General features: G+C 38.0%; 1 pseudogene; it reads left to right on the top strand.

Annotated features, from left to right (window-relative positions):
- Window positions 1-10,742: 10,742 nt before the first annotated feature.
- LOC125358927 lies at window positions 10,743-10,842 on the top strand (annotated as a pseudogene).
- The last annotated feature ends 732 nt before the right edge of the window (window positions 10,843-11,574 follow it).

The raw sequence follows: 11,574 nt of genomic DNA, 5'->3' as shown, positions 1-11,574 counted from the left end.
AGTGTAAGCACCTGAATTTGAAAAAAAAAAAAAAAAAAACTCTGAAAATTCAAGAAAGCTATGGGTAAAAATCCTGAATAGACCCCTTACAAAAGAAAGTATATGGATATATGGAGTAAATAAGTACATAAGATATCCTTAATGGTGTTAAATTATTCCTATCATGACAGAGTATTAGAAACCTGTTAGAATAGCTAAACAACAACAATAAAAAAAAAATTGACCACTGTGTGGTTTGGTGGTGGCACAGATTTTGAGCAATTCAAACCTTCATGCAGGGCTGATAGGAGTGTCAAATCATTCCACTACTTTGCAAAACTATTGTATAACCTCTTAAAAAATGAAGCATAAGCCAGGAGCCAGTGGTTCCAGCCTGTAATCCTAGATACTCAGAAAGTTGAGACCTGAGGTTGCAGTTCAAACCATCCTGGACAGAAAAGTCCATGAGACTCTTATCTCCAATAAACTACTCAGAAAAAGCCAGAAATAACCCTGTGGCTCAAGTGCTACCCTTGAGTACAAAGAGGCTCAGGGATATACTCATGCCCTGAGTTCAAACCCTAGGACTTGCAAAAAGAAAAAGAAAAAGAAACATATATGCATATAGTGTATATAAAATCTAACAATCTAGCTGAGATGTGGTGGCATGCCTGTAATCCTAATTACACTGGTAGGAGGATGTAGTATGAGACTGTACCTGATCAATAATTAAGTTAAAAAGTGGGGTGGGGGAGCTAGAGCCATGACTCAAGTAGTATATCATCTCCCTAGCAAACACAAGGCTTTGACTTCAAACTCTAGTACTGCCCTTCCCCCACAAAAAAAAAATTCCAGGCAATTAATTTTAAGATATTTCCCCTTACCACCACTCAGAAATTAAATAATGCATCAATACAGAGATTTAATGACATAATCATAGTAAATTTATTTGTAATAGCCCAAACTGAGAATAGCACAAATAATCAGCACATGAAATGGATTAATAAGGTCAAATTGCAACACAATATAATACTACTCAGAAATACAAAAGTGTGAACCTTTGATGCAAGCAACAATATAAATGAATCTCACAGTAATTACGGTAAGATCCCATTAGTGCATGTTTCTCAAAGACACAATAGCCAGTTATGACAAGAAACACATCAGTGCTTAATGGAGATAGTATGGGACTGTGAGGACACACAGGAGAAAAAGATAAAACAGAGCATGAGGAAATGTCTGAGAGTAATGGAAATTTCCATTGTCTCAATTCTGTTGAAATTTCATAGGAATAAACATGTGTCAAAACTTTTCAAATTGTACATTTTAAATATTCATTGTTTTGTGTCAACTATTTCTCAATAAAGTTGATAACTAAATCTACATCTTGGGAGGTAGAAGCAGAAGGATGGGTAGGTGTGAGACTCTGTCTCAAAAATAAATAAATAAAAACAAAAGGTTTGGGAAAGCACTTGCCCACCATGCATAAGGCCTTGGGTTCAACCCCAATACACACATACACATACACACACACACACACACACACACACACACGGATAACAACAAAGTAATGTCTATGGTAACCTCAAATGACCATTGGGTTGTAGCCCTAGAAAGTGAGAAATTGAAGTAATCCCTTCTTGCTCATAGCCTGGGTAAACCAAGTTCTGATCCACATCTCTGAAGTCTGGATATTAATTTGAAGGACCCTCTTCAAAGGAAGAAATGCAAAATTAGAGATATAATATTGGGCACAAAAGTGATTGTTATTATAAAATAAGAAACCAATAAATATTTTAAAAGTTAAAAGATTGACAAAAACCACAAGTAACATAAATTCATAGAAAAATAAATTAACAGTTCATTAACTATTTAACATACTTATCTTCTTGCAGTTTTACTGACTGACATAGAATTAAGTGCATATTACTAACATATAAAATCTTATGCATTTGGACTTATATACACACCTATTACACTGTCACCACAACGAAAGTAATAAACATTTAATACCTCTAAAATTTGTGTTGTGTCCCTTGTGTGTATATGTGTGTGCGTTCTTGCATATGTCTTTATGTGAATGTATCCATGTGTGTATGTCTATGAGGGTGTATGTCTGTGTTTGAATTATCTGTATGTGTGTGTAGAACACTTAGTATCAAAAAGCAGAGGGCTGAGGTATAGCTCACTGGCAAAGCGAGTACTTAACGCTCCTGGTTCAATACTCATTACCATTTTTTAAAAAATGGGAATGGGAATGTGGTAGAGTGTTTGCCTAGCATGTATGAAGCCCTGGGCTTGATTCCTCAGTACCACATACATAGGAAAGAAAAGAAAAACTGAAGTGGCACTGTGGCTCAGGTGGTAGAGTGCTAGCCTTGAGCAAAAGAAGCTCAGGGACAATGCTGAGGCCCTGAGTTCAAGCCCCAGGACTGGCCAAAAAAAAAAAAAAAAAAAAAAAGCAGAGGCAGTAGAATCATGAGTTCTAGAGAAACTCAGGCAAAAGTAGAAATATTTTACCTTAAAAATATTTTTTAAAGCAAGAACTGAGTTGTTACCCAAGTGATAGCTCTTGTTTCATTTTTCAGCAATGGAATAGAATGGAAAGATAAAAGAGAAGAGGAAGAGAGGCGAAGAGGGGAGGGAAAAGGAGAGTAAGAGAGGACAAGGGAGAAGAGGAAATGGGAGGCAAAGAACAGGGAGATGAGAAAAGGGGAGATGAGGTAAAAGAAAAAAAATCCACTCAACTAATTTTTAAGTAAACAACACTGCATTGTTAACCACAGGCACTATGTTATAAAGCAGATTTTTTTTTTAATCTAATGCATTTCAATCTTTATACCTGTTGAACAAATGATGAAAGCAAGAAAGGGAATGGTAGTTCCTAGGTGATGGAAACAGGGAATAGGAAGTTGTTTTTGTTTGTTTGTTTGTTTTTTGCCAGTCCTGGGGCTTGGACTCAGGGCCTGAGCACTGTCCCTGGCTTCTTTTTGCTCAAGGCTAGCACTCTACCACTTGATCCACAGCACTACTTCTGGCTTTCTCTATATATGTGGTGCTGAGGAATCAAACCCAGGGCTTCATGTATGCAAGACAACACTCTAACAGTAGGCCATATTCCCAGCCCCAGAAAATTGTTAATATGACACACAATACTTTTTGTATACACTCTTTATTGACTCATCATATGCCAACAATTTAATAACACTGTCTTTAAGTATGTGTCAAGAAGATTTCCTCCTCTCAAAAAGCTCAATATAGACCTACCCTATGACCCAGCCATACCACTCCTAGGCATCTATCCTAAACAGCAAAACCCAAGATATCAAAAAGACATTTGTACTTCCATGTTTATCGCGGCACAATTCACAATAGCCAAAATATGGAAACAACCCAGATGCCCCTACACAGACGAATGGATCCAAAAAATATGGTACTTATACACAATGGAATACTACATAGCGATTAGGAATGGTGAAATATTGTTATTCGCAGGGAAATGGTCAGAACTCGAACAAATAATGTTGAGTGAGACAAGCCTAGAACACAGAAAACAAAGGGGCATGATCTCCCTGATATATGACTGTTAACAAAGGGAGACGGAGAGACAGTAGAGACCAAGTCTGTGAACACTGTATATGTGCTTGATACATTGTATATTGCATATGGGTCTACCTGACCTAGACAAGGGATGGAAAAACATGTTGTAAGATATCACAAGAAATGTACACACTGCCCTACTATGTAACTGCACCCTCTTTGCACAACACCTTGTAAAAAAATTTATGTTCACTTCATAATAAAAAAATATATATACAAAAAAGATTTGCTCCATATATGTAATGTAGATACATACAATTGTATTGTAATACTATTTCTCATCTTCCTGAAAGAAGCAAACCTACTGTTGCACTTCATATTGATAAGAACTGACTCATCCTCTATCTGTTTTATACATTAGCTTCTGTCTGTACATTCCAAACTGGGGGTCTCCTCACTACACATATCCTTCTAGGCCAAACCACTTCTCCCTTCATACCATCATAAAAGCTCTGAGCAAGCAAAGTCTTGCCCCAATTCTAGAAGAATGGACACATGTGACAGAATATATGTTCCTAAAAGACAATGCTACACTAAGAGGTACCTACGTTTAGAAATATCTATGCCTCATATAAATGCCCCTCATTTTGAGTGCATCCCTCAAAGAAGGTCTCCTTCGCCAGATTCCCAAAATGCCTGTGTTCACTTCAATGGTACCCAGCCCAAGTGGAAACAAAATGGAGCAGGGGGATAAAGACAGGAGTCTTAACCAAACACAGTTAAAATGCTTAGTTTATGAGAATGTCAAGAAGTCACAGGATTGTATGTTCCCATTTCTACCTTTCTTCTCATAATCTCAGATATTTTGGTCCCTAGTATGAGAGGAAGCCTGAGCTTAAATTTCGATAGTTTCACCATAAAAACAACCTTTGGAATGAGCCATTGTTGCTTCTCCCTTCATCTTCTGATGTCTCTGTATTGCTTGCTCCTTTGTAGCATTTCCCCTGTTCTTCCTGTTTTCATCTACATAACACAGCTTGAAAACTACAGCTGAGTATTATTGGCACACATAGACCAAGAAATGGAACATAATGTAGAATTATCACACTGACTAGTGATATTTTCCCAAGATATATTAATGTTTCAATTTATTGCCTCAGACTCAAAACTCACATATACATACATATCTTTAAATTAAACATCTGTAAATAATTATAAAACTGCTTCTCACACTCCAGCCATGGCATTTCTTATTCCTACAGAAACTAGCACTTTAAATCATGTAGAAATACCAAAGAATGGTCTTTGAATTTTTTTCTGCCTAACTGAAAACTGACCAAAACCCATAGAACTGATCATTTGTTTTAAAAGTAATGGTTACCTTTAGAACTGGTATCTTGTTCTTTAAAAGTCATGTTTGTCATGATCGGGCAAGGGCTGATCACTTCATAGCAGGAGACAGCAAATGAGAAGAGGGCCTCACTGACCCTTCTGTGTAAACCATTTCTGCCACCGTAAACTCAGTGGATGTGTCCGTAGTAGTGTTGATCCTTTTGTGAGGGTGGAGACCAATAGTAGTATCATCACCTCTGCCAGTCTGCCTGCCAACATCAATGATCACCTTAATAATTCAACTTCAACATGACTTCAGGAGTTGACATTCACATCATACTACAACCTATTTCTATTATTTGTTATTTATAGGACTTTAGGCCAGCTTTCAGACAGCTTCACCTTCTGGGAAATGATGATATTAATACAAACATCCTAATATTGTTACAAAGGCCAGACACAATAATGTACACACAATGAATGACAATGGTATAGGCACTATCCTGCTGATATGCAAGAGTAATGATAGTTATTCTTAAACAGTTTCTCCAACCTTACAAATGTCTTCTATTAAAATGGAAAGCAGGGGAACTCTCTTCACAGAAAGCAAGTTAGTATTCTGGCTAATAGAAGAGCTATTTCAGGGGGGCAAGTGACACATTACTCATTGTGTGGAAAATTCTCTTGTAAACTTTACCGAAAGACATATGTGGCAGTCAGCTTTCTGTGATTGTGACCAAATACCTGAGAAAATCAACTTCCAGGAAGGAAAGATTTTCTTTGCCTCATGGTTTCAGAGGTTTCAATCCATGAGCACTAGGTTCTGTTGCTTATATGATGCTTATGTAACAAGACAGAGCATCAGAGAAGAGAGCACCAAGCAGAACAAAGCTGTTCACATAATAGTTACCAGGGAGCAGAGATTGGGGGTGGATCCCACTAAAACCGTTCAGCTGCCTTGCCCCCCAATTACTGCATTTCTTCGAGCTAGGCCTAGTATGGGACAGCTGTCTGGCTGCAGTACATGCCACACAGAAACATTACTGATAATGCAATTACTGATAATTACTGTTTATTTAAAATGTATATGTAAATTTCTTAAAGAAATTTAACTACAGTTGCCTTACACTGAAAATCTCACCAAGGCAAGGGATTTGGGTGGACAGAAGACACAAAACAAGAGAGAGTCAAAGATATATGGCAACAACTCACTGATCAAGGTAAGTGGTACAAGACCAGCCCTCATGAACACGATTAGTATGATAGTTTCTAGAAGGCCATTGGATTTCAAAGCATTCTCCACTATAATAAAGTCTGCTGCTTTAAAAAAATAAAATAATGCATCCTCTCTGTGTAAGATGGAGGTGTGAATCAGCTGTAATCAAGGTAACATTTCCTACATTTGTATCGCTAATACATTGAGCTTCCATCTTTTCTGTTCTGTTCTGTTCTCTGCTTTTCTTTTCCTTCTAATTTGAGTTTATAGGATATCACTCTAGTGCTTAACAGCCTTTTTGGCTAAGCAACAGTTACTTCAGTCCAACTTAAATCCCTCATGTGCAGTAATAGCAAGGGAGTTTCTTTTTTATTCTTCTATGTAGAGATCTGCCCACAGCTGCTCAATCTATTCTGTGCTTTAATTTTTTTTTGCAAGAACTTGAAAATAATCATTAAGTTTCCTTTGTTTTCCCTTCTTCTGGCCAGAAAGGAAAAAAACACCACTCATTTTCTGTAACATGGCTTAGTCAAATACTATTTTATCATCTCTGTTTCTTCAAACGTAATACCACATTTAACTATGAGGCTGACCAGCGGGTACGGGTATGGTATTGCATGGCCCAAAATTTGAGTGTCTGCTTGTCCCTAACCTCTTTCAAGCACTTAAGAACTACAGAAGGAGAACTGGGGGTATGGCTCAAGTGATAGAATGCCTGCATAGCAAATAGGAGGCCCTGAGTTCAAACCCTGAATCTACCAGAAAAAGAAAGAGAGAGAGACAGAGAGACAGAGGGGGGGGGGAAGATAAGCTAAGTTGCATTATTTTTAATTACTGAAAACGCTAGTTCCTTAATACACAAAACAGAGTTAACTCAAAATAGAGTTCATTCAGAAGGGTCTTTTAGGAACTCATTGACATATTACCCCCCCACACACACACACACATGCATACACACATGCTTTTTTTTAAACACTAACAATTGCTGTATAAATGTTCATGGTGATGTGGCAAGCACTGAAAATCTGCTCCTCCAGGATACTCCACAATTTCCTTGGTGTTTCAGGCATTCTTTTCTTGACCCATAACTTTGATTTCCAAAGACCCACCCATTCTCTACTTCAGGGCATTATCCTAGGGCTGCTGAAGCAGAAGTACCAGAAAGTTCACATGGCCTTGGGGTGGTCCCCAGCAGTGACTGATAATGCAAGAATACAAAAGTCCAGGTTCCTCCTGGTTGCCTTGTGAAAGGCAACTGAACTTACACACTAAGGTTTCCTTGTAAGGCCTGGCCTAAAGCTTCCTGTCCTGGAACGTGCACGAAACAGCACACCTCTCTTGATTTCTTCCTTTTTCCTTCTCGGCTGCCCCCACAACCTTACTGATTTCTACTGGGAATCCTTCCTTAATAAATCACGTGTGTACAAATCCTCATCTCAGAATCTGCTCCAGGGTAAGTGTTAAGGCAATTACCAATATAATTATTGTTATCACTTCCTCATAGTGCAAGTTCAAATGGCTCAGTTTTTAAGAGAGATAATGCTGATATTTGCTCACGTGGACAAATGTGCCCAAAAAAATCCCACTGGGGCAATTTCTTTAACTCATGACACCACAGATAAATTGCAGAGTAAATTATTTAATGTTTTACCCGAAGTAAAGGAGGTTTTAAGCAGGTGGCATGGGCATTTATAAAATAATTCTTTACAAATTGCTTTGCCACTCCTTAGTTTGTTCTGTAGTACTGTCTGAAAGGAATTTCCTAGTGTGTGGGCTCAGTTCTGCCCTGCATTATGAAAACATGGCTTCTATATATCTCATCTCTTTTCCTTTCTTGTAGAGAAGCTAGGACTAGACAGGGTCTTGAGAAATTAGAACGAAGTCTTTAACTTTAACACTCAACAACAACAACAAAAAGAAACAAACATGTGAACACTTAAGAGACAAACACAAACCCATAGTGAAATTGAGGTGGGAAGGCAAGGATATGAGGTCTTACAGAGGCAGATTGGGACATAAAAATGAAGAATGGTCCAGAAACAGCTATGGTACTTGGATCATTGCATATATGGGGTAGAGGTATAACAGGCTGCTATAGAAAACAACCTGCAGAAATTGGGGCCAAAGACCAGGTATGATGGGAGTCTCTTCAGTCCTTAGGAGTTAAAATAAGCTAGTTCTTCCTTTTCTGTGCTATTCTTATCCATGGTGCCAATTTCTAGATTGGTTAAATAGTTATCATAAATCTACTGTCACTAGCATTGAAAGGGAACTCAAATGACCAATGTATGCTGGTACTGGGGCTTGAACTCAGGGCCTGGGTGCTGTCCTTTAGTGTTTATGCTCAAGGCTGACACTCTACTACTTGAGCCATAGCTCAAGTAGCTGGAAGTGGTTCCAGCTTTTTGGTGACTAATTAAAGATAAGCATTTCATAGACTAATTCCATAGACTTACTTCATAGACTTACTGGCACCTAGCAGTAATGAATATTTCCTTCTTTTAAATTTTTTTTAAATTATCTTTAAGTAGTTGTACCAAGGACTTGTCATTCAACAAAGCAGTTTACATATACAGTGGGTCTTGATGAATGTCAACTCTTTCAACATTCTCACCCATCCCACAGTAATCAACATTTTTTCAATGCTCCTCTAAGGGATAGTACCACACCTGCCTTTAGCACATTAGTTCAGAGACAGCTGTCTCTGAAGAAGCTGTATTTAAACTAATTGAGGCTTCCAAAACAATACAATCTACATTGTACATCTATCAATCTACATCTATCTATCGGTCAGTACTATCACTATTTTTAATATGTATTTATCTTTCTTGATATTCATAAGGAAAAAGTCTACATTTTCCAGTTTTAAAATTGATCTGATCTTCTCTTCCCATTTCTCTTCCCTCTTTACCAATTCTCATTCCAATCAGATAGAACCTGAGGCCTTCTCAACAGAAAGGACATGCTTTTGTTTTAGCTACAGTTACTCTCTACTTACAGAATAATACACCCACACAAATGAAACTCCATCCATATTTTTTAATTGGTGTTTTAAGTTTTGTTTGTTCCCAGAGGATGAGGATTTATTTTTCTCTAGTCCTTGCTCTTGTCAAGGCCAAAGTATGATAAATACATTGAGGAAGCAGTGTGTACACACAAATATTTTTTAAATGTCTCTTTTCCCAGTTGTCATGGTTTCCACTGAAGACTTTACCTGTGATAATACTATTCAGATAATGTTCTATTTGTTTGTTTGTTCACTTGGTTATTTGTTTGTTTGGAACATCACATCAGTTCTGATACCTTAGTGTATAGAATATGATAAAAAAAAAAAGTACTTATAACTATCTCAGTATCTGATTCTCTCCCTCTAGCTGTCAAATAGCTTACTTCTGATCATGTCCTTCCTGAATCCACAGAGCTTGATGAGAGGTCTCTGAGACTGAAGACCTTGAGATCAACAAAAGAAAGCTCCTCTGAAGGGTAATGATGAACTCTGTCTCTTCTTGACCTTTCATCACTATGTGGCACAATGGAAGGCTCTGTCTGCCTTGAGACACATTTTTCTCATATCTTTGAGGACATTATACTCCTTTTGGCCTGTCCTTCTTATTTATTTACTTTCTTTCACTTATTTATTAGTAAGGACTTGTACAAGGCAGTGTCCACTCCTTACCTTCTTTGGCTAGTTATTCCTCCTCTTCCTGAATCTCCAGCGATAGACCCCTTCTGCAAGTAATCTCATATATAGTCTCATGAATTTAAATATCATCTATCTGCTTGTGATAAACAATTCTCCATTTCCAATTTGGCCTTCTCTCCCTACTCCAGATTCAAATAGCCAATAATTTACTTGAGAGCAACATGTAGACATGTAATAGATATAACTTTCTTTTCTTTTCTTTTTCATTCTTTTATTTTATGCCTGATACTAGAGCTTCAACTCAGGACCCAAGTTAGTGCTCAAGGCTGGCACTCTAACACGTGACCCACAGCTCCCCTTCTGGCTCTCTGCTGGTTATTTGGAGATAAGAGTCTCACAAGCATTTCTTCCCAGACTAGCTTTGAACCATAGTCCTCACATCTCAGCCTCCTGAGTTGCTAGGATTATAGATGTGAGTCACCAGCATCCAGCTTAACATGTCTGAAATTAGGATCTTAAATAACCTCCACAAAATAATAATAATCTCCAAACTTTCTCATCTCCATTAACTGTTTCACCCTTTCAACAGTTAGTCTGGTTGCTACTTATTTATTTATTTACTCTGTCGTGGAGCTTGAATTCTGGGTCTGAGTGCTGTCCCTGAGCTCTTTAGCTCAAGGCTAGCACTTTACCACCTGAGCCACAGTGCCAGTCCCAGTTTTCTGGTGGTTAATTGGAGATAAAAGTCTCGTGTACTTTCCTGCCTGGGCTGGCTTTGAACCCCAGTCCTCAGATCTCAGCCTCCTCAGTAGCTAGAATTATAGGAGTGAGCCATCGGCACCCCCACTTCTGGTCACTATTTATAGCCAGGCTATCTTGAACACACCAGATCTTGTCTGATAAAGTCCTACTTTCTCTTCCTTCAAAATATATCCAGAACCCTTCCCACCCTATCAATCTTTGCATCTTTTCCATCCATTCTGGGTCAGCATAACATCCAGAAGTTTAATACATGTTAAAAGCTTAAACCTGGTTCTCACTTCGGCAGCACATACACTAAAGTTGGAACGATACAGAGAAGATTAGCATGGCCCCTGAGCAAGGATGACACACAAATTCGTGAAGTGTTTTTACCCCTGATGTCACTGTAATTGATATTGGAACCCTGGGTATTATATATACGTTTATCAGAAGTAGGGAAGGGAAAGGAAACATCAAAATGGAGAGACAAAGGGTAAAAGGCAAACCGATGCAACAGCAATACTTACAAACCTATATGTTGTAAACCAACTGTATAACTCATGGTGGGGGGGTAAGAAGGAGGGGGAAAGGTGGAAGAAAAATGAGTGAGGAGGTAACAAGTTTGATAATAAATGTACTCACTGCCTTAGGTATGAAACTGTAACCTCTCTGTATGTCACTTTGACAATAAATAAATCAATTTAATTTTTAAAAATCAACAAAATTTTAAAAAACTTAAACTTGATCATGTCCATATTCTGTAGACAACTTTCCAATGAATTCTCAGACAACTCAAAGCAAACTCCAGCATGCTTTCTATGACTTACAAAAAAAGTGTGGTCTAATCTTCATTACCTCTGTCATATCATCTCTTGTAACTCTCCCCCTTACTGACTCTATTCTCAGAATCCTAGCCTCTATGCTTTTCCCCACAAAAATTCTAAGTATGCTCCAGCCCTGTGGCCTTTGTACTTGCTGGGTTTCTCTTCCTGGATTGCTGATCCACCAGATATCTACACTGCGAATTCTCGTACATTCTTCAGGACTTTAATCAAAATCACATTCTCAGGGAAGCCACCTTAAACTACCCTCTCCTTCACTACCTTATAATTATCTTAGTTCA

Source organism: Perognathus longimembris, chromosome 10 (assembly GCF_023159225.1).
Source record: "Perognathus longimembris pacificus isolate PPM17 chromosome 10, ASM2315922v1, whole genome shotgun sequence".
In the NCBI taxonomy this organism is placed as follows: domain Eukaryota; kingdom Metazoa; phylum Chordata; class Mammalia; order Rodentia; family Heteromyidae; genus Perognathus; species Perognathus longimembris.
This window is presented reverse-complemented; position numbering and strand designations above follow the sequence as displayed.